Source organism: Haemaphysalis longicornis, unplaced genomic scaffold (assembly GCF_048455015.1).
Source record: "Haemaphysalis longicornis isolate Haplotype H1 unplaced genomic scaffold, Haemaphysalis longicornis Haplotype H1 scaffold_3, whole genome shotgun sequence".
In the NCBI taxonomy this organism is placed as follows: Eukaryota; Metazoa; Arthropoda; class Arachnida; order Ixodida; family Ixodidae; genus Haemaphysalis; species Haemaphysalis longicornis.
Window position 1 is genome coordinate 42,433,772 of NW_027526335.1, and position 21,827 is coordinate 42,455,598.

Here is a 21,827-nt window from a genome sequence, read left to right on the forward strand (position 1 = left end):
GAGAAGGGAGCTGTGCCGAGAGCTCCAGGCTTTTTGCATGCAAAACCAGGGTAGCACTCCGTTCCGCTGCTGTTCGAACAGCAGATGGTCGGGTTAAGGCCTTCCTTATTACCTCCTTCCGGCTGAGGTGAAGAACACGGGGAGCAAAAGCTGGGCATCTGCCGTAAACACGCTCACAATGCAAATTGAGACCGAGACGCCGACCGTCTGCCACGGCACAAACCAATTCACGTTCCGCGCGCGGTTTTAAAGCAAACACGGGTCTCCTTTCCGGGGCAGCAAACATTTCCTTTCTTTATTTCGGGAGGCCCTGCCTATTCTATGGTCAGCGCAGTGTTGAAAAAAGAAAAAGAAAAAAAAAACAAGAAAAGGAGGGGAATCAAAGAGCGCCGCTGCGAATATTCCGCAGGGATGAAGAAGCGATGTGTAAAATTACATCTTGATGCGTGCGGAGCGTATTTTATGCCGTGACACGAATGCGGCCAGCGTAATATGAGGTTTGCTCCCTGCGCTCTCTAACGAACGTAAATGCATCTGTTAAGAGGTCGCTCGGAGAGGGGGGATTGGAGAATGAAAAGTAACTATAAAGTGCCCATTCCCCCGTGCGTTGTCGAAAGCGCAAGGGATCCTAGCATGTCTAATGCTTGGAGGCTGGTTGCGTCTACTTTTTCTAGAACGGATAAGTCGGAAAAACATTTTCGCCTGTGCTACTTTTTGTTTAGTAAAAAGCACGCCGTCAGAGGGGAGAACAGAAGATTCATCCCTTCCAATGTTAGCCCCTAACATGGGGAAAACGAAAAAAAAAAAACATAGCTTTAGAAAAACTCGGCTGTTTTATGTTTTACCACTCGCGGTTTTCTGGTTCTGTGGTTGTCTCCTATGTATAGAAAACCTTCATGATGTGTCCGGTTAATAAGCCTAAACAGTATGGACTCCGAGTTTATCTTGCAATTGGTAATGTGTTGTTTCTGTTTTCTATCTTTCTTCTCGAAAGTTGGCGGGGTTGATTCGGCAGGGGGATAATTTTATTCTCGGGCGTGTTATAAAACTTTCCTGGGGACTTAGTGACTTCTGAAGGCATGCGAGTTCTTCAAGGGGTAAATCTGACGTTTGGTTTCGCTACATTTATTAATGCTGCTACTATAGAATGAGTGACCCTATTAGCAACTATTGTCATTGATTATGCGTGTTTGTGCATCCTTGTTACAGATTCTATGCAACGCTTATGCATGCACGGGAATTTCAGAAAAAAAGTATACAAAAAATAAAACGCATATACCTCCAGTGTTCGGTGAGGAGTCTGCCCAGACAACTTGCTGCCCCTATTAGGAGCCAGTTGCAGTTACGCAATGTCTTGACGCGGAAAATAACTGTGCGCGAATGTAAGCAGCGCGAGTACAGGGGACAAGTTCTTTACTTTTCTAAGCAAATGACCATGCTTAAAGATCACCGCAGAAAAAAACAAGGCCCAAAAGACAGCGCTACATTCACTGCTAATTTATGTTGGAAAGAAACACTGATCAGTCACCCACGTGGCGGTAAATCATGGCAAAAAATACACAGAAACGAAACACAATCAATGGTACGTCGGCACAAGCGTCATCTAATTCCCTACGCAGATATATGCAAGGCTGTCATTAGGATATGCGTATTCTCGGTCATGCAGCACTGATTCAGCGGTCGGCAGATTGTCTTATTTGGTATGCCTCGGTCATCTTCCCAGTTGTTTTATCTCTGTGTTTTTTTGACACAGCGTTGTCAAAACACAGCGCTCTGTCAAAACGCTCTGTAAAAAACCTTTTTAGCGCTGCCCTGCCTTCTTCTCGTTCTTCTTAGTGCCGTGTTTTTTCCGCGCTGATTTTTGATCATGAACGTTCACCAACTCGGCCAAATCAGACTCCTCTTGAACAAATTCCGTTACGTTGTATGCATGATGCACCGTAGACGGAATATAGCCGAAGAACGTCACTCGTGGTTGATGAGACTAAGGTGACACTTGTCTTACAAGTGCTGCTCTACGTAATCAATTGCTTTCGAAAAGGAGCACGCTTTTAACGTAATTCAGTTCGTTTTATACCTGTCCTACACGGCCCTTCCAAACCCCTTCGAATGCATTGCGTATAGAGTTGCGCGTTGTCTGTATATAGGACGCACTTATGGGTCGTTGAAAGTTTCTGTATAGAGTTCTCTATAACTCTAAACTTCTGAAAGTTCTGTATAACTTTTCTCGAAAAGTTATAGTTTTATTGCCCTGTACTGGCGCTGTCTTTTTTTTTTACAGCACTGAACATGACCATTTACATGATACGTCCACTTACATGTTTCCTTTCGCGTTTCGCGCCACGCCACCAGAATATCTGACATCTCCAGCTGGCGTGATAACCACTCTGCGAAGGCTTTGTCCTTGCTTCATTATTCACAGCAAGCGATGCGTTTCTATCGACCCTTTTGCGCTCGTGGTGCCGCCAAACGCCACTTTCTTCAGAACGCAGACGTGACTCCGTGTGCGCCAGCCTCCGATCTTTCTCAGTCGCCCTTGCACAAAGTTTGGCGGGTGCATATGGGAGCCGACACTTCAGAAAGAGGAAGCTGAGTGTTCTCTTAAAATACAAAATAATTGTAGCGAGTTTTTAAGGAATTTTTTGGATGAGGGGAAGGGGGGGGGGGGGCACTGTTGTGCTTTTCAGTTACTTGGACGCTGTGAAATACATTTATAAATCAATGAAATAAAGTGAAATACTCATAAAACCTACAAGATCGATACGCATAAATGCATACGTTTTTCTGAGGCCCGCCCTGCGCGTCACAAACACGACGTCATCATATCTGAATATTCTACGTTTGTATGCTTCATTACACGTTTATATACTGGTTATTTCCCGTTGCAATACGTGAGTGGAATAAACTGGACTCGGTGATAACAAGCACTGACTCGTTGTCGAAGTTCAGCCGAATGCTAGATTTCTCAATTCAGGAATAACATTGATTGTTACGCGAATCTAACATCGCACACGTGTAGCATTTTTACCTCTAAGGACTGCTCGTTTATTTTGTATTTTGTTGTAGTCCTATTCTTACCTCTCTAATCAGCTTGTTTGCTTGATTTACCTTTATTTTTTCTTATTACTGCAGCTGTAATATATGCGTGTATATGCGTAAGTATGTGTAATTGTGTCTATGCGTGCACGTGTTTTTCTCACGAAGGAAGCCTGCTTAATCACACGCTTCTTGCGTGCACATTACGTACGACCACCTGTTATGCTCTCGAATGAGTGTGCCAGTATTGTAAATAAATAAAGCAATAAAAAAATCTCAGAAAGCTCACAGGAAAATTATTCTTCTCGTACGTAAAATTATCTTAACGTTAGCTTGGCATGGCCATATTTTTGTTCAGACATTATGGCAGACATTATTCATGAAAAAAAAAGACGTTTCGTAAGTACGAATACTTAGATTTTTGCCCGAATTTTTTCAACCCCTTACGATCAAATTCGTATATATGCGCAGGCTTATTAGGAAAGTACTCTTTCTACGAAAAGTAATTTTGTAGAAGGCAGCGATAGATTAGGGAAAAAAGAAAAAAGAATAAGGACAGACCGAAGAAATTTTTACTGATTTCGCTTTTGCATACATTTTCAGTGAGCTAATGCGACCTTAGACGTTTTCGCCCGCAACACCTTGCTTCTGGCTTCTCTACGTAGTATCCGAAGCAGCCGCCCTTGCTCGTTTCACATCAACTCAGGAGTCAATCGTTCTTTCTGTATATGCTAATGTTCTGAAAATTCGAAACTTTTCTTCTATTTTCCATTACCCTTTTTCACCCTTTTGTAAAGGTACACATATGCACAATGGTACAGGGGTACACAAAGCTTTTACGCATGCCTGCCCCCAACCCCAACAAAAGAAAAAAAATTCGCTTACACCAATGGGTGCTACTAACAAACAGTGGATCTGAAATCCACAAATACAACCTTTGTTACCGACACCCTAAGACTGAGAGGCAGTGAAAGTGGGATATCTATAAATCCTTTGCGGCTCAATATCGGTCTCGCGACCGTCGAGAAAATTGGCGCATGTCATGATTCAGCAGCGCAAGTTCTTGCGTGCGAGAACGGCTCTATTGCAGAACTCTACAATGTCAGGATTAACGTTTTTGCTGGCGTCACGGTCGACATCGTTCTCTCGCGAAAGTTCTAAACAAAAACAAAACAGGAGTGCCTAACTGAGCTAAAGCGTTGTAGAAGAACCACGTGCCGCTTTTCTTTTAAGTTTTTTTAGAAGCGCCTTATGCAAGGTACCCTTTCCTCACTCGATATCCTTAATCATGATCCCATTCCGCACCGTTATCGCTGCCCATTATTTGCGAGAAGTGTTGGGGTGGCCAAACACTCCCCCAAAGGGGACGGTGCCTTACAGGTGGACGTCATGACACAGAAGGTAGTTTTGCTGACCTTATTACTCGCTGACATTGCTGATAACTTTAAAAAACGCGAGAATAATGCGTCTTACACAGCCGGTACTGATAGCCAATCAGTCTAATCACGGGTGGTTTTTTTGACAGTTACGCTGCTTGCTCGCCTTGCGGGTGTTGACTGGCAAACCTTCTTTCGCAACATTTTTACCCTCGTCGATATCCTTCTAGCGCTAAAGTAGTTTTTGCTCGTTTTGCGATCCCAACTGCGCATTTTTGTATCCGTTCGTGAAAAGAATTATGTTGCCCGTCGTAGACGACGGCCACAACTTCGCAATTCGGGGGCTTAGGAGCGAGCGCTCGCGCGCGCTGCAGTTTCCGGTCGGCATTGAGTGATCGGAAGTGGCAGTAGGCCGCCGACAGGCCATTTTCTTCCATCTCGGTTCTTCTTACGGACTGCTGCGCCACATAGAGAAAAAAAAAGTACGTCCGGAGATATTTATTTCCTTTTTTTTTACTTTTCTATCTCATCACTGGCCTTTGTGAGACATGTAGATATGTACAAACATCCAGTACGCACGCACGAGTTTACAAAAGAAAGTAGAATTCTCGGCTTAAATTTGATATAGAAAGCGAAAATGGCCCCGCTTTTGGTATGGTCTGCTATAATAGAGGTGCAAGAGCTGAGGAAAGCAAGAAGCTAACCACGGCTCCCCAAGAGAATGGAGCCCCGGGCGCTTTTATTTTACTTCACGCACAACCGCACTTTACTCCTCGGCGTTTGTTTTATCATAGCCAGCGGGGAGGGTGGAGGAGGAGGGGGGGGCAGGACTGAACGAAATCTCTACGTAGTTTTTGAAAATGGAAAGCGCCGGAAAAAAAAAAAAATTCCAGTGGTTTGACCGTAATGGAAAATACGCCTCTGGAGTTTTCTTTTCCTCTTTTTACTGTCATTTCTTTCACTCGCACACCTCCCCGCTTATAGTGTCCACAATACGGCTTGCACAAACCGTCGGATATCCGATATTAAAGCCCTGGTCGTTCGGCTTTTTCGGGCCCGTAACCTGACTCAAAGTCCTCCGCGAAGCTAGTTTACTCCGGGTAAGAGCGCGATGACAAGAGGAGGAGGGAACGATAAAATTCGCCGGTATAAATGAGCTCCTTCCCTTCTGTCGTCACTGGGCGTCATCTATTGTACAACCTGCAGGCATTTCAGCTCGCATTGCGTTGTCTTAAAGGAGGAAAAAAAAACTGTGAAAGCTCGAGAAGTAGTTTTCTGCTGACGGGTGGCTTTTCTCTTTGGCTTTTCTGACCGACACTAGAGGGTGAAGTAAGCGAACCAAAAAGAGGGCGAAAAAGAATCGCGAGAACGCGCAAACACGTGGTTCAGGAAAGTCGATAAGGTTGTAAAATAAGCCGTCGTCCTATGAGGGCTCCCCCTTGGTTGCCAGCTTTGCCTCCTTAGTTTGCCTTTGTTTCTCCTCCGGCGCCTGTATACGACCCCTCGCGCTGCCATGCGGCTTCGTGCGTCTTTTTTTGGCGACACTTCGGGCCTCTGGCTTCTCTCTTTGCTCTGCGTGTGTGTGGCTCTCGCGAACTGTTTTGAACGGTTTTTCAGATGAAAGTCGACGCGGCGCGGTGTGAGTTTCCCTGGCTTCGGGGCAATTCCTGGGCGTGTACATCGCGGCGTATTACGTCTTACTTACTAGCTCTTTTTTATGGCTTTTTATTTCTCTATCTCGTGTGGGTTCGCTGGTCTTGAACCCTGTTGTCACCGCGGGCTAGATTTCGCTACTCTGTTTCGTTCTACCTTTCTTCCCTGTCCCGTCGTTCGCGGCCAGCCTCTCTTTCTAATTCACTTGCATTTTCTCATCCTCCGTTTGGCTGGCTTCAGGCTGAATAAAGAGAGTGTCTTACCTGTACCCTCCGAAGGGACACGTAGGAAATAAATGAACGAATGAGAAAACACGAAGTAATTTTTCGTGGTGCTGCAACAAGATTCAGAAACACCTTACTCCTTCCTAAACTGTCCTTACCTTTGTTTCTGGCCTGCTAACACCTGATATTTATGCATTACCAGGCATGTCAAGAGCACATACAGATACACGCACGCTTACATACGTGCGTGCGTGCGTGCGTTCATACATACATACATACATACATACATACATACATACATACATACATACGTACATACATACATACATACATACATACATACATACATACATACATACGCGCATACGTACATACATGCATACATACATGCGCGCATACATACATACGTACATACATGCATACATACATACGCGCATACGCAAATACATACATACATACATACATACAGGCATACATCATACGTACATACGGGCATACATCATACATACATGCATACATACGCGCATACAAACATACATACATACCTACACAAATTGTATACATACATGCATGCGCGCATACATACCTACATACATATATACCTACATACATACCTACATACATACATACATACATACATATATACATACATACACACATACAAGCATACATACATACCGACACACATTACATACATACATGCATACGCGCATACATACATACCTACAAACATTGCATACATACATACATACATACATACATACATACATACATACATGCATACGTGCATACATACATACATACATACATAAATACATACATACATACATACATGCGTACATACATACATACATGCATACCTGTATACATATATACATGTATGCATACATACATACATGCATACCTGTATACATATATACATACGTGCATACGTACGTACATACATACATACATACATACATACATACATACATACATACATACATACATACATACATACATACATACATACATACATACATACATACGCGCATACATACACGCACACATACAGTCGAACACGGATATATCGAACACGGGTATATCGAATTATTGTCTATATCGAACTCATGAATTATCCCCTTGAAAATTCTGTGTAAAAGTATAGGAATTCGTACGTTTATATCGAACGGTATTTTTCCCGACATTAGGTATATCGAACGCCGCACGAGCTGGAAGGTGCTCTTCGGCAGTCGCTGCTACCCCGATTTCCGCGGTCGCCTTGTGCCTTCGCCGAAACCCGACAAGGACAGAAGCCGGGGCGTCGGAGCGTCATGCTTGCCTTCTCATGGATAACTGCTCGGCCAACCAAACCACCTGCGAGCTCGACAACATCGAGCTCAAGTTTCTGCCTCCGAATACAACAGCCAGGCTGCAGCCGCTCGACCGCTCGACTAAGTCGTTCAAGGTTGGGTACAGGAGGCGACTCCTCGATAGGATTTTGATGAGCCTCCGCGTAGGCACCGAGCTTAAAGGTAACCAGCTGGGGGCCATGCAAATGATGACGGGTTCCTGGAAAAGCGTAAAGCAGAGCGTGGCCAACTGCTTCCGGAAGGCAGGCTTCGTGACGGCCGAACTTTCGGAAGCTTGCGAAGACGGAGACGACGACGAATAGGGCATGGACGACACGTTTCGCGAGCTGTCGTCCCTTTTCCCGGCTGCTGTTCAAGCCGGACTGTCTGCCGGCGACTTCGTGAACGCTTACAGCAATGTTTAGGCTGTTGCGAGCGTCGCTGACGAGGATATCGTAGCTGCGGTTGCAGGAACCCAGGCTGATAGCTCCAGTGGCGATGAATGTCCGCACGAGGATGCGGCTACACGATCGTACTCCGCTGGTGAACTGGCGGCTGCGTTCAGCTTGATTCTACGTAGTTGCGGCGACATGGGAGGAACTGGGCTGTCACCCAGCGTCTTTAATTCAATGTACAGGACGAAGAAGCAGGCCAAGATCAGCGATTTCTTTTCACGCAAATAAAGCATCCTGTTGCGTCGTTAGTGCGGAATTAGTTGTCATTCTTGAATTCGCCGATCGCTAAGTGGTCGTACGCCACAGGTGAGGACTCACAGCCCATATTTTTTATATCGAATTTTTTATATATCGAACTATTTCGCGATCCCTTTGGAGTTCGATATATCCGTGTTCGACTGTATATACATACACGCATACATGCATGCATTCAATGTCTGGGTACGGCAGCGCAGGGAATTTACGACACACAATAACGCTGTTGAGCTGCAGTTTTTTCATTTGATCAGAAGGCGGGTTAAATTTCTAATTCTTTTGTCTGCCACAGGGTAATGAATTGTTACTTCTGCGGTGGCAGAATTACCGCTCTTTTGGAGAACGCTTTGCGAAATGAAGTTCGGGCTTTTGTACTGTGGCATCATTAATTTCATCGGTAATCGATTACCCCTGATTGTCGCAGTATAAAGAGGAGGGAGATGAAACCGGCAGGGTAGCGGGCCGCCCGGGTGATTCCGACACGAAGGCAAGGCTCGGTAAATGGGCCTTCCTTTCTCGTCTTTGTTTCCTATCGCTATTTTGTTTATTTTGCCGTTTACTCTTTTGCACCGCCCATTCGGCACAAATGGGCTCCTGGCCGTCCGGTAACAGAAAAACGCAGGTTCCTATATTTGTCACGTCTCTCTCAGTCTTCCACTTTACTTTAAGCCAACCCACAAACGAACAAAGGAACCTGCTTCAACGCGTCGTTTAATCCCGACTCGAACCGATAAAACCAACGAAAGCTTTAAAAATGCCCTGTGGATAAAAAAATGTTAAGTTCTCGCAGCATTCCGAATTACGAACAGGTACAGGCACAAAAACAAAACTAATAAAAATTGATGAATGGGACGGGAAAAAAGTAAAAGCTTGATGAAATTCTTTCTTGGTTCCCCTGAAAGTTCAAAGTTTAAAGGGTTGAAGCACAACCGACTAAAAGACAAAAAAAGAAGTGGAACGAATTCGCAGGCAGAGAGGTTCAAGCGAACGCGCAGTGGAGAATAGGTAATGATTATGGTTTGCTGTAAACAACGCCGGCCGCGCTCTCCGCGAGGGATTTGTTGAAGCATTGAGGCGTGCGCCGAGATTGCGGCGCGTGTTGGCTGCATGGCGGCGCTGCCGTGGTGGGCGCTCTCGCATTCCCGCCGGTACGGCACACGCGCGCCTTTATGCCGCTGGACAGCGGTACGATGACGGAGATCGCTCATAATTACGGGATGCGAGCGCCACGGACGGCTCGTATTTCCCCGGAGAGAGCCACATCGGCGACCGACAACTTCGCCAGAGTTCGGCTGCGGATGCTCGCGTTGCGCGTCCTTTTTCTTTTTCCTCGTCCCAGGAAGGGGAGAGGGGGAACGTGGCTCGCTGCGGCGGCGCCGTGATTGAGCCGGGGCGAGACGCTTCCTCGTCGTGACAGAGCCGAAACGGATCACGCGCAATTTTCTTCTCCGATGTCAAATCATTCACGGCTCGCGCAAACATGAAGACGTCCGCGGTCCCGGGCCAGGAAAGCGCGTTTCGGCGCAACGCTATATTGCGCGGTGAACTCGCGAGCTTCCTCCAGGGCGCGGTGACGCAAGTTGGTCCCGATATTTTTTTTTATTCCTTTCCGCTGTTTTTTTTTTCTGTATGGGGGAGCTGGTATTGCTGCCCGTGAGTCTCCCTTCACCGTCACCGTCCAAGGTAAACAAAATCATTTTCATTGTGGTCTTAGCCGATGCGGGGAATTCGCTTGCATCGAGACCTTCGTCCTGCATTGGCGGACGGAGGTCCTGCATCGAGACCTGCATTGGCGGATCCAGAGGGGGGGGGGGGGGGGGGATAATGTCCGGATCCCCCCTCTTTAATTTTTTGAATTTATACCCCCAAAGAAGATGGCCCCTGAAGTCGTATAAAAAATCTAATTGCTAATATTTTTCTACTTCTTATATTTTTTGGTTTTCCGAAATTTCGGTGAATAAAAAGCCTACTATCCTCCCCCTCCCTCTCCTTCCCCCCCTCCTCCTCCTCCTCCTCTTCACCACCATCATCATCATCATCATAACTGAGATAGAAGCTTACCCCTCTTAGAAAAAAACCCTAGATCCGACCCTGCATGCATTGGCCACAGGCGCAAAAAACGCTTGAAAACGCCGCCAAGATAAGCTTGAAAAACGTTGTTTTCTTAAAACCAAGTATGCAGGGAAACTTTAAAATGGCTATCATTGTCAGCTAATCCTTTCATGTTCTTGTATGTGCCCCCGAAACAGGCATGACTTTGTCCGTCACGTGGCTCTATTGAGTTGTGCAAGTTTGAAGACCACTGCAAATAAGTGGCCACTGGCCGAAAAAGTGTCCGCTTTGTGCGGAGGAGCAATACGTGCTGGTCATAACCAGAAGTTGCGTCACTTAGAATAACGTGCCCAGAAGCGACATCTCGTTGAGACTTCATAAGCACTGCCGGTGATACAAATACTCATGACGTCGTTGCAGGAAAGCGGCCACGCGTGTAGGTCTAGTGGGTGAGATACGGACGATTAGATACTGAAGCAAGCCGAAGAGGCTGCGTTTGCTTAACCACTGTGTTTGCAACTACGTTGGTCGGTCATGTCTTGAGTAAGAGAGTGTCTAAAATGAAGTTGAGACGCGTCGACGTGGGAAAGTCGTGAAATGCGAGGATGTATACGCTGCGCGATCTACTTGTGAAGCTGTTTACAAGCTCTGGTAGAGGCTACTGTCATTAGTGGTTAGACGACGTAGTTACGCTTTGGTTATGAGGCGCGCTGTATTAAGGGACTGTGGAATAATTTGGATTACCCGTAGTAATCTTGGCACACATGCGCTTTTGTTTTCCCTCTTCATCAAAAAAACGATGGCAGCGGGGCCAGGGTGGGATCCGAGTCCTCGAGTGGGGTGTCAAACATGAGCTGTGTGCGCACGGTACACCCCCCCCCCCCCCTGCCTCTCGTAGGAAACCATAGTCATTGGCATGTGACTGCCCCTCACGGGCGACTTGTGTGAAAAAGTCTACGTGCGACGCTTCACTGCTTCTTGAGTACAGACACTGGCAAAGAAAACCGATAAGAAAAATGTGACCTTAAAAGAGGTTGTCCCTTTATAGCATAAGGCTATGTAGGACAGGCGAAAGTTTTGTTAGGCGCTTAGTTTATGTCGCAAAATCTACCCCCACAGTTCACTACCCGGAGTGGTGGCGTGTTTTCCAAGGCTTCTGGCGTGCAATGCAAAAGATTGCAGAGTCGATTCCCAGCCTCAGACACTCTTGTTGTGGCAGGGATGAAGCCAGAACGCCCGTGTTTACGATATTTAAGCGCATGCTATATTAGACTAAAACTTGGCTTTATAACGCAGTGCACTTCCATGCGCAGGGCGAGCTTTGACGTGTTGAGGCTCTGAAATTGAACGTCATAATATCCCCGCTGAGTGTTTGTTCGGAGCAGAAAGTGAGCGGAGGGGTGTTCCTCGCACTTGTCTTCGCATTCTCTTCCCTCTCCGATTCACTACAATATAGGGATACTAATCCAACGTTTACCTTTTACCCTTTTTACAGGTGACGTCCGGCTGTTCTGTAAACCAGCTTCAGGAAGCCCATGCTGAAAGCTCGTCTTCATCAACGCGCTACGCGGTCGCACTGATCCCTTTTCGCCGCCCTTCCCTCTTGGAGCCATGCCTGGATAACCGAATGTGACGTGGTACCCTCACGGCGGGAATTTTAAACGTGAGTTCGTCTCTTTACTGCGCATTTGGGGGTTAGTTTAGGCACTGGCCAAGGGCAGCCCTACTTAAGGGTGTTTTACTTTTACCCCTGGTTGGAAAACAGAGCCGTTTAAGCTCACGTAACAACAACGAAAAACACGTACATTGAACCCTATTCATAATGAAGTAAACCGACTTGGTTATAAGCTGTATTTCGTTTTTAGAGGGAAATATTGATCCGGTAAATTGCACTTGGGACCGTGGGAAACTTCGAATAAACTGATAACTCGACTAAAGCGATTTTGTTATATTGAGGGTCTACGGTATCGCAGTAAAAAAGAAAACAAAAAAATTAGGAGTGGCTTAGCTCGGCTATGCCAGGATATACGTAGTGTGAGTTAAGGTTCAGCTGGTTATTCTTAGCTTTCCTGGTTGTCCAGGATTAGCTCGATTATCATGCTTACTGCTGCTTCAATGACACACACACGTATCGCATTATGTGACACATGTATATTTATCAAGCGGCTCCGGCGCAGCGTCACCAATTGCCGCAGAGCTAAGCTGGTTCCACAGGCGCACGCCGGTGTTGCTGCGACGCACGAGCCATCGGTTCCACACCCGGCCACCTCTCGCATGATCATCAAGTGGAACGGGCCGCCACGTGCGGAACGGAGGTCGGCGAAGACGCTGGACACGTGGGGTGTGGTTCCACAGGCGCACGCAGGTGTTGCGGTGACGCACGAGCCATCGGTTCCACACCTGGCCACCCCTCGCATGATCAAGTGGTCCGGGCCGGCACGTGCCGCGCTTGCGCAGCACGGCTCTCCAGGAGCCACGCGAAACTGTTCAACCTCGGCCAGTGAAGCCCACGCTACAAAAATGCATAATTAGCGCGGTGTTCCGTAACTGCTCTAAAACCTGCGTGCAGTTTGGGACCACTCACCCTTGAAAAACTGCGCGTTTTAAGAAAAACCGCCGGAAATATGAAATGCAAGCCTAATGTTGTACGAACGTGGCCGCGGAGAGGCAATTTGTGAAATGTCGATGGAGCCGTATAGCGAACGAAACTAGCAGCTCTCCATCCAAGTCGCGTATTATTTACGGCTATCTGAAGCGAAATATATGCCCGAAAGAACGTGTCCCGAATTTAGAATCGCGCATCGCCTTTTCTTCCCACCTCCGCTGATTTGGATTCAGCGCCTCTCACTGTGCGGCTGTCTTTATACAGCGCCGTAAAACGCAGCCGAATCTACTTGGCGCGAAATTACGTTCTAACAGTTTGGCGCAAGGAACGCTGCAGCGCACTTATGAACGGAAGGCGTTGTGGAGGAAATAACCGAATCGATTTAGAAAGAAGAAGAAGAAGAAGCAGAAGAAGAAGCAGAAGAAGAAGCAGAAAGTTTTCACGGAGTCTGCTAACAAACAGCCACTTCTCAATTCCCGGTGGCCTCCGCAACTTTGCTCGTCTTCGCGTGGGTGGGGCCGGCCTTTCCGTAGAAAGGCATGAGGCTACCGGGGATACGAGATTATGACCGCGAATTGGTTTGAATGCGGCCGTTGCCAACCGCGATTCGCGAGATAAACGGGCCCGGGTTTTAGCGAATCAAGGCGCGTCCGGACCCCACGCCGGAACACAATGGGCACGCTTCGGGCCTCGGACGGCTGAGCGACGTACGAGGGGGAAAGGAAGGAGTCAGTCGGGAGGGCGAAACGAAAGCGAAGAAGATTCAGGAGGAAGAGCGCTCGTGAGGGATCGGGAAAAGGAGAGGTCGGGATAGCGGCGGAAGGGGGTATATACACACAGCGCGCGGGCAGCCCGCAGCGTAGAGCGCCAAGTAGCTTTTCGTCTCGCGAGGATTTGTAGGCTTGCGCTTCAGAGCCAGCTCGTGATCAGTATTCCGGAGACATGGCTCCGCTTTGCTTTAGCTCTCTGCGCGAATCTTGCGTCTCCGGTTTTTCCTTTCTTCGTCCGCGTCCGTTGTTTTTCTCGCTATCCTTTCGGTTTTCCTCCGTCGAGCGGGCACGCCGGCACCTCTCTCTATTTCTCCATCCCCGGGACGACGGAGCCGGGCCTTTTCCTTTTGCACTCTTGCTTGAACTTTCCCGCGTTTTGTTCTGTCCGCTTTCGCTCCGTGTAGCAAAGCGGATAGAGGCGAAAAGCCAACTGGTGCAGCTAGGGCCGAGGAAAAGGAGGCACGTGGGAAGACAGTGGGCCTAAACACGGCGAGAGAGCCGCACAAAGACTGAGATCCGCCAAGACAGACCGAAACTGCTATTGTGCCCTCCGAATTGTCTTATGTGCCCGGCTCTTTGCCCTTTTGCGCGCTTTCTTCTTCTTCTTCTTCTTTTTTATCTCTCTCTTATTCCTTTCGGTCTCCGTATACGCGGGAGAACTTTGCGGATTGACACCGAGCTAAGGAACGAGAACACAAAGAGAAAGGTGACCGACCCGGAAGGGAAGAAGAAAGGATGAAATATTCCCGTAATACGCGCGGGAAGCAGTGGTGAGTTGGTTTTTTATGCCCGTCCCTCAAGGCGGGATCGATGGTTTGGCACGGGGAGGGGAGCGTTTGCTCTCGCTGTGGAGGCGGTGGGAAAAAAACGTTCGCCTCAAAGACTGCCGCCGCTGCCTAAGGAGATTACATTCGCGCTTCGACCTCCTACGTGCCGCGGTTGGACTTATTGTCGTCGCTACACGAATGAACGTGGCTGCGGGACTTGATGCGCTTTTTCTCGTGTCTGGTCCCGCGTTGTGGCTGCGTCGACGGAGAACGGCCCGCGAGGGGAAATTTTACAGCTTCTGCCTTTGTTGCCAGTACTCGATCGAGTCTCCGGTTGAATCCACATGGGAAGCCTTGAGATGTTGACAATGTGCTTGTGTGTGTACTCAGGCTTGAGCGGTGGTGAATCTCTCGTAAAAAATCTTTGATAATGCACACGTGGTTTTATGTTTGACGGGCAAGGATTTTGTGGTGCGAGAAGGGACACGAAATCTTTGGTAGCAGATGCCGCCATTCTCGCCCCTCGCGTAATTCTTGCTTTCTTTGAACATATATGCGTTCGTGAACACGCCAATTTTTTTTTTTTCGATGCCCAGTCGTGCATCGCTGCAATCATCTGCTAATATTGCTTCATTTGTTCTCAGAGTACGCCTCTGGCAACTGATGTGTTCTAGCAAATATCGGAGGAGGAGGAAGAAACTTTATTTAAGAGGCGTTCATTGTGAACTCCACACTGGACGGAGGTGGTTCCCTTTTCACGGGAATCCATATGCTGCTCTCGCCGGATTCTAAGACGCTGCATATTTTTGTTCCTTGGGTTATGTTTTCAGAAAAAAAATTGTGTGCTGTGTGGTACGAACCGAACTCAACATACGGAACTATCTTTTGCGCACTTATAATTGGTTTCTGTATTAAGTTGCTAGTATACGACTGAACTACAGAACAGTTAATTTGCGTTGTGAAGCCGTTTCAGGTCAAACTCATTATCAAGCGGAGAATTTCTTCGCAAATTAACAGTTTCAAACTCCTAGCTCACTGACCTCCCGTCACAACTCCAGACGATTTATTTTCTACAAGGATAGGTATTACCTATGCGTGCCTGTAAGGTAATATCGCAAAACTCTGCCAAGAAAAAAAGCGCTTTGCACTTAAAGAAAATCATCTAAGATGAATTTGTCCTGCAGTTTTTATGTGAACTGTACATTAAGTTCATGTCTTTATGTCCCGCGTGTCTTTTGAATCTGTTTCGGCTGAGACAGCGAGCTTACATAGAGGTTGATTGATTGATTGTAGGGTTTAACGCGCCGACGCAGCTCAGGCGATGAGGCGCGCCGTAGTGGAGGGCTCAGGATTAATTTTGACCACCTGGAGATCTTTAACGTGCGCCGAAATCTCGTACACACGGGCGTTTTTGCTTTTCGCCTCCATCAGAAAAGCGGCCGCCGCGGCCGGGAATCGAACCCGCGACCTCGTGCTCAGCAGCGCAACGCCTTAGCCACTGAGCCACCGCGGCGGGTAGCTTACATAGAGGTAACCTGTTTATTTTCTGCTGTGTTCAGCACAACAACAGTAACTCAAGTGACATTCAGGATGCATAAGCGGACCTTCTGTGCTTTCACTAACAAAATTGCGCGGGGAAGCCGGGGGATTGTTGTTGTCTGGTTAACAACAGCAAGAATACCAACAATAAACAGTCGCAGCCACAACAACAATGTGACACTCAGGGAGTTTAGGCGAGGTTAGGAATGGAATTCTGAGAAGTTTCTCTCGGAAGAATTGATCGTCCACAGAGTCGGCTCCGCAGGCAGTCGTCAACGAGAGGGCAGTTTCTCATTCGGCGGTAATTCCGGGCTACTGATCATCTAGTGGCGTGCGTGACACCTTCTTGGCGGTACTGTCTTCGCTGCGTTGCGGCAAAATTGGTGGTTGAAAAGGTAATGTGGCATCGAATATTACTTTCATGAAAAATGCAGGCTGGTGTACAGACATTTTCTTTTCGCTGTGTGCCTACGGGCCTCTGTGGCCATATAACCTGATTAACGAAGCCGCTGCAATTATTCCTCCATACTACTTTATTTAACCCATGATTATGGGTAAAGGTAGAACTTCGCGTGTCGAACACGTCGTCATGACAGAAGGTTTTTCTGCAATTGTGGGGTTTGCGTGAGCTAAAATACGCACCCCCCCCCCCAAAAAAAAAAAACGAAAAAGAAAACGCAAAAAGAAAAGAACGTCAAGGTATGATTCGTATAAAAAAAAAAAACAAAAAAAACAACTGTGGTTGATTCCTCTGTCATAGGAATCGGTTACATACGAAAGTGAAATGTGCAGCGAAATCTGCAGCTGAGCATGCATGATTTGCGGGTCCGCGGCAGACTTGTGGGTGTGCTGGCGATTGACGTCCTTCTGGCTGGTCGCTTTGGCAAAGGTGTACTGGCGTCATTTTCGGGACGGATATGGCGTCAGTGAAATCTTGGTGTATACCGGCATAAAACACTTTCGTGCTAAAATATGAAACGCGAAAACGAACAACCCAAAGTATAACGCACCATTTAATACTAAAGGTTGCTTCCCCTCAAGAACGCCCTGTTTGCAGGGGTGCATCCTTTACAGGCCGCTTGCTTCGTTGTACTGGCGTTACTTCCGTGATGGATATGACGTAAGTGAAATCTTCGTGAACCCCGGAATAGAACACTTTCGTGTTAAAAAATGCGCAGGATACTTGAGAACCGAGACTATAGCCTCCGCAGTAAATGAGCGGATAATGCATTCCTGCTTCAGCAAATGCTTCCTCTCACGCCACGTGTACGATATTCTGGTGGAACGAGAATAGCGCTTCTTTACTAGGAGGATATTTGTGCTGCTTGTTCACTTCGGTTACATGATTTGTCGCGATGTGGCGGCACTAGCACCAACAATTTGTGGACGCCGCTCAGCGCTCGAGGTCACACTGCTATTACTACTCCTGCTACGGTTTGCACGCAAAACGAAGCTCACCACTCAGTCTTGCACTCTTGTTGGTGCCATTTGATGTCGCGAGTTTGAGTCCTTCCATTTCTTAGCTACACCCACCGTACTTTTACCCAACCCGTGGTTCAGCGTGCAGAATTTTCCGCGAAGTCTGACACTCAAGTATGAGAGCACCACAATCTCGTTTTGTTCGGCGCCGACGGAGTACGACCGCCTAATGGCATGGTGTGGTCGGCTCACAATGCGAACCGCGTGGCGATCTGAAAGGCGCTCGGGAAGGCTGCCTGAATGGTGACCTCACTCTCTAAGCCACGTAATTAACGGGTAAACAATGCGCTTCAATCGGAAATGGTGGCGCACAGAATGGCTACGGCCCCCGGGAAAACCTCTTAACGCCACATTTGTGGTCCCGCTTCGAAGCCCCTGAATTATGCTTCATGCTTCCCTGCGAGCGGAACGTCAGTTCTATCGAGCGAGTTAGGCACCAGGCATACCGCGACAGACCTAAAATGAAATGGATTTAATTTGTCTTTGCAGTTCACACGCACTTTCGGTATTCTATAACACCCCCCCCCCCCCCCTCTTCTCCACATCATTTCTCCTTGTGAGTGCACCGGTGTACGCAGAAAACGTCGAGAATCAGTGTCATTGCTATTGCCTCATAAGTGTTTTTACTGCATCAGTGTGTTATACAGAGCAGCGTCCCATAGTCTGTGACTGCATTGGGGCCTCCTGTATTCATAAATGTGAAGAACATAGTTGAACAGCACATAGTTGAACAGCACATAGTTGAACAGAACATAGTTGAACGTTTCAGGCGAGTTTGTAACTTTTTAACCCACCTGCCCAGCAATAAGGATTGATTCAACATGTCACTCTGTCTGCTGGGCGGTTATATGGTATTTTGAACAAAATAACAACATAATCAGGGAAATGCAACTCTCTTGACGCTTGAGCAGCACGTTCCTGCATTTAAGCCTCCACTATTCCTTCGCCCATTGCCCGAACGCCATGGGGCTGCGAGACTAGTATCGATTTAGTGCATGCTTTCGCATTTATTGCCTGCGGTTTCCCTTCTGTTTATTCCGCAGGCTTCCTAGAAAAGCGGCAGGCTATGATGCGAAGCAGGAGCACCTGCGCTTAGTGAAACCGGCGGAATCCAAAATGGCCGAACGCCAACTTTGATGTCTACCTCTTCACCTTGTATTCGGGTTCTTGGTTCTGTGGAACATACCCTGCCTGAGATTGACCATTAAACTGCCAAAGCATGACACCGGCATTGCCCCTTTCCTAGTGACATTGTGCCTCCGCTATGAATCAATTAACTAAGAAAGAAATTACATAACAAATAGAAAGGAAGCGAAAAGCAAAGTTAAAAAAAAGAATGCGTCAGAGGTAAAACAAGCAAACGCACGTCCTTTTCTTAAAGTAAGGTTTAAGAAGCACGGGAAAGCGTAGCCGTAATTTGTTGTCAGGTTTTCGCACTTTTTGCCGGCAGCGCTACTTGATAGGAAGAAAAAAGAAACGAACAGTTCAAGAAAGGCAAGGAAGCCAACCAGAGAATGAGGTGTCTGGTTCCCTTTCTACTTATAAAGGAGAGGACAAGGGGATTTATGCAGACATAGAAAGTATAGCTGTCTCTAAAACGTGGGCGTTGTGCGAAACGGAAGTGCTATATTTACAAGCAATCGACTTGCCTACGTGTTGCATTAGCTTACGCCAGAAAAATCTCTCTCTGATTGCTGGCAGTCGTATAGAATCCTTCACACCCACGCTTGCTCGCTGTGGCCGTTTCATTCCAGTTCCAACACTCCCGAAAGTTTTCAAAAGCGGCGCGTATAGATTGGCAGCCCCACCGCGTCTTCTCGTGAGCCGGAAACTTTTCAGCTTTTGTTGTTCCCCACTTCCAAGCGTGCGATAAACGATTCTCGTAGTGGGCGTCACTTGTGCGGCGTCCACAAAGAATACACCGGCCAATATCTGTACTCAGCACACGTCTCAATAGTCCCGAGATAAAACTGGAAATTCTAAGAAAGAAATGAAAAAAGAAAAAAGAAAAGAAAACCAGGATAAGAAAGAGGCGACGGGTGGTGGAATCTCAGTCGAACAAGATCGGCGGCGCGGCGGCTCGGCTTGTCTCCTCCTGCCTTGCTTGCGACTTGCCAGCCGACTTCTCTGAAGCTTCCTGGGACCGAGCCAAAGACTGCGCGCGTTCACAGCCGGCCAGGATATCCGGACTTCGCGCTCTCCCGACCGCGAACAGGAGCCGCTCCGAAAAGGCGAGGAAACAAAAAGGAGGCGAGTTAGAGAGATATACGCTGAGGATATCGGAAGAAATAAACTTCCTATCCGACTCCCTTCTTCCCCGGTCTCGGTCGTTGTTTTCGGCCCGATTTATTATATTTGTCCGTGTCCGATCCCTCTTCTTCCGCTTCATATAGAAGGGGACTCGTCCGCGACAGTGGCCATCTAGAGGCTGGGTGTGAAGGAAAGTCGGCAAGAAGGGAGGGAGAGAGAGAGTGAAGTATTACGGAGATCAGTCCGATGAACGAAGGGGAGAATGAGGAGGAGAATGACTTGGGCTGCCTGTGTGTACGGGGGGAACCGGGGAGGAGGTACGCATGGATGACGTACTACGCAGTGAATTCTTACGGCCCCTTGAGGAGGCAAGTCGAATGATGAGCTTGGGGCAACGTGCGCGACTGATGGGGGGAATGGAAAAAAAAGAGGAAGAAAAGAAACAGATCGAACGCGTGAAGACGATGGCGCTAAGAAAGAACAGGAAGCGACCGGGCTCCCTCTCGTCGGGGCTTCTGTCCGGGCAGAGGAGGGAAAAACTTCCGGTCTCGGACGGCGCGGAGCGTCACCGCGAGTGTCGTGTTCGCACCGGAGCACGACGCCCAGTCAGCAGAAGACGCACGACCGGACAGTGGTGCACCACCTCTTAGACCAGTATGCATAAAGTCATTGAAATGCAAAAAAGTCACGGCCGTTTCGTTGCTCTCAATACCCAGATAAACACAAAAAGATTTCCCCTTTGTACGACAGAAGTGGCCAATGATTTCAGGAGAAACAAAATGGGTAAAGGGTTATTGCATAGACCTTTTGCACCTCGAATGTGTATAGGAGGAAACGCGGCTACGGCGCCAGCCACGCTACGCGGAAAATAACACAGGAGCGACGGCTAGATGCGAGCCAGCGATATCGAAACGAATCCTCGTGCCCCGGTACGTTGTCCTTGAAAAATCGCAGTTACTTTTTACATATCGCGAACGAACAAAAATAGGGCAAAAGGGAGGGGGTGGGGGTGGCGGGGAGCCGAAAACACGGTCTAGGCGGATGGACGCACCGAGAAATGTAGAACGTATTTTACAAATGACAAAGTTGGCTGGATGTTTACTTGTCTCTCGTATGGATCCCGGCTGGAGCGCAGCTTTGAAGTGGGGCGAGGCTAAAGTCAATATTGACGGCCTTCTCGAGAATATGGGAACGCGACAGAATTGAAAGGATCATGAAACTCGAAACGTTTGCGCGGAAAAGAGGAGCCCGCCGCTTTGATTTGTGTTTAGGATGCTCGATGCTAGACACCTGGGCAGGTGGGTGTCACCACACGCGGCACTTGCGTAATCCTAATAAGCTTCGAAAGGAAGTATGCGGAAGAAAAACAAATCTATTTTGAGTAAAGCGAAACAAACAGACGGAAGAAACAACAAACTACAGCGCCCGTCACGAATCACAGATGAGTTGCATTAAACGAGCGCGGTATTTATTTCCGGATGGAGTTTGCTTGCGAAATCTCCGTATCTCGTTCCTGGGGTACGCACGTGCGTGTCACCTGTACAGGGTGGTGCGACGATAATTGGAACACTTTAAAAAAATTTCCTAAACGAACCGCCGCTCTGTTCGCGCCCAAACTTCCCACGAAGGTCGCATTTCGTGGTCTTTTTTATTTGACACCGGGAACAACGATGGTACTACCTGTTTATTCTGAAAATAAATAAAAACGATTTTCGCCTATGGGAAAATGGTGGCTGATTTGTTGATCTTGGAACGATGGCGCCACCTGGGGTATTCCGAGCGAAACGCATGTTTGGGGTTCACGGTAGGCAGTAGCCAAACGGGGCAGCAGTCGATCAGAAAATGCACCTATGAAGGAGCCGAATGAGCTAGTAGAAAACCCGCTTTCACATTTTCTGATCGTCTGCTACACCATTTCGCTCCTTCCTACCGTGAATCCCAAACGTGCGTTTCGCTCTCCATACCCCAGGTGGCACCGTGGTTCCAAGATCAACCTGCGCTGGCTCGCACGTCCAAATCAGCCGCCATTTTCCCA

General features: G+C 47.8%; 1 protein-coding gene across 2 annotated transcripts in view; it reads left to right on the forward strand.

Moving 5' to 3' along the window:
* Window positions 1–21,827, forward strand: part of LOC144174340 (uncharacterized) — a 199,173-nt gene that overhangs the window by 100,678 nt on the left and 76,668 nt on the right. For both annotated transcript variants that reach the window (XM_077702987.1, XM_077702988.1), the window contains one exon: window positions 11,878–12,045. The gene's annotated coding sequence lies outside the window, so the exon portion shown is untranslated. The remainder of the gene's footprint in view (window positions 1–11,877; window positions 12,046–21,827) is intronic.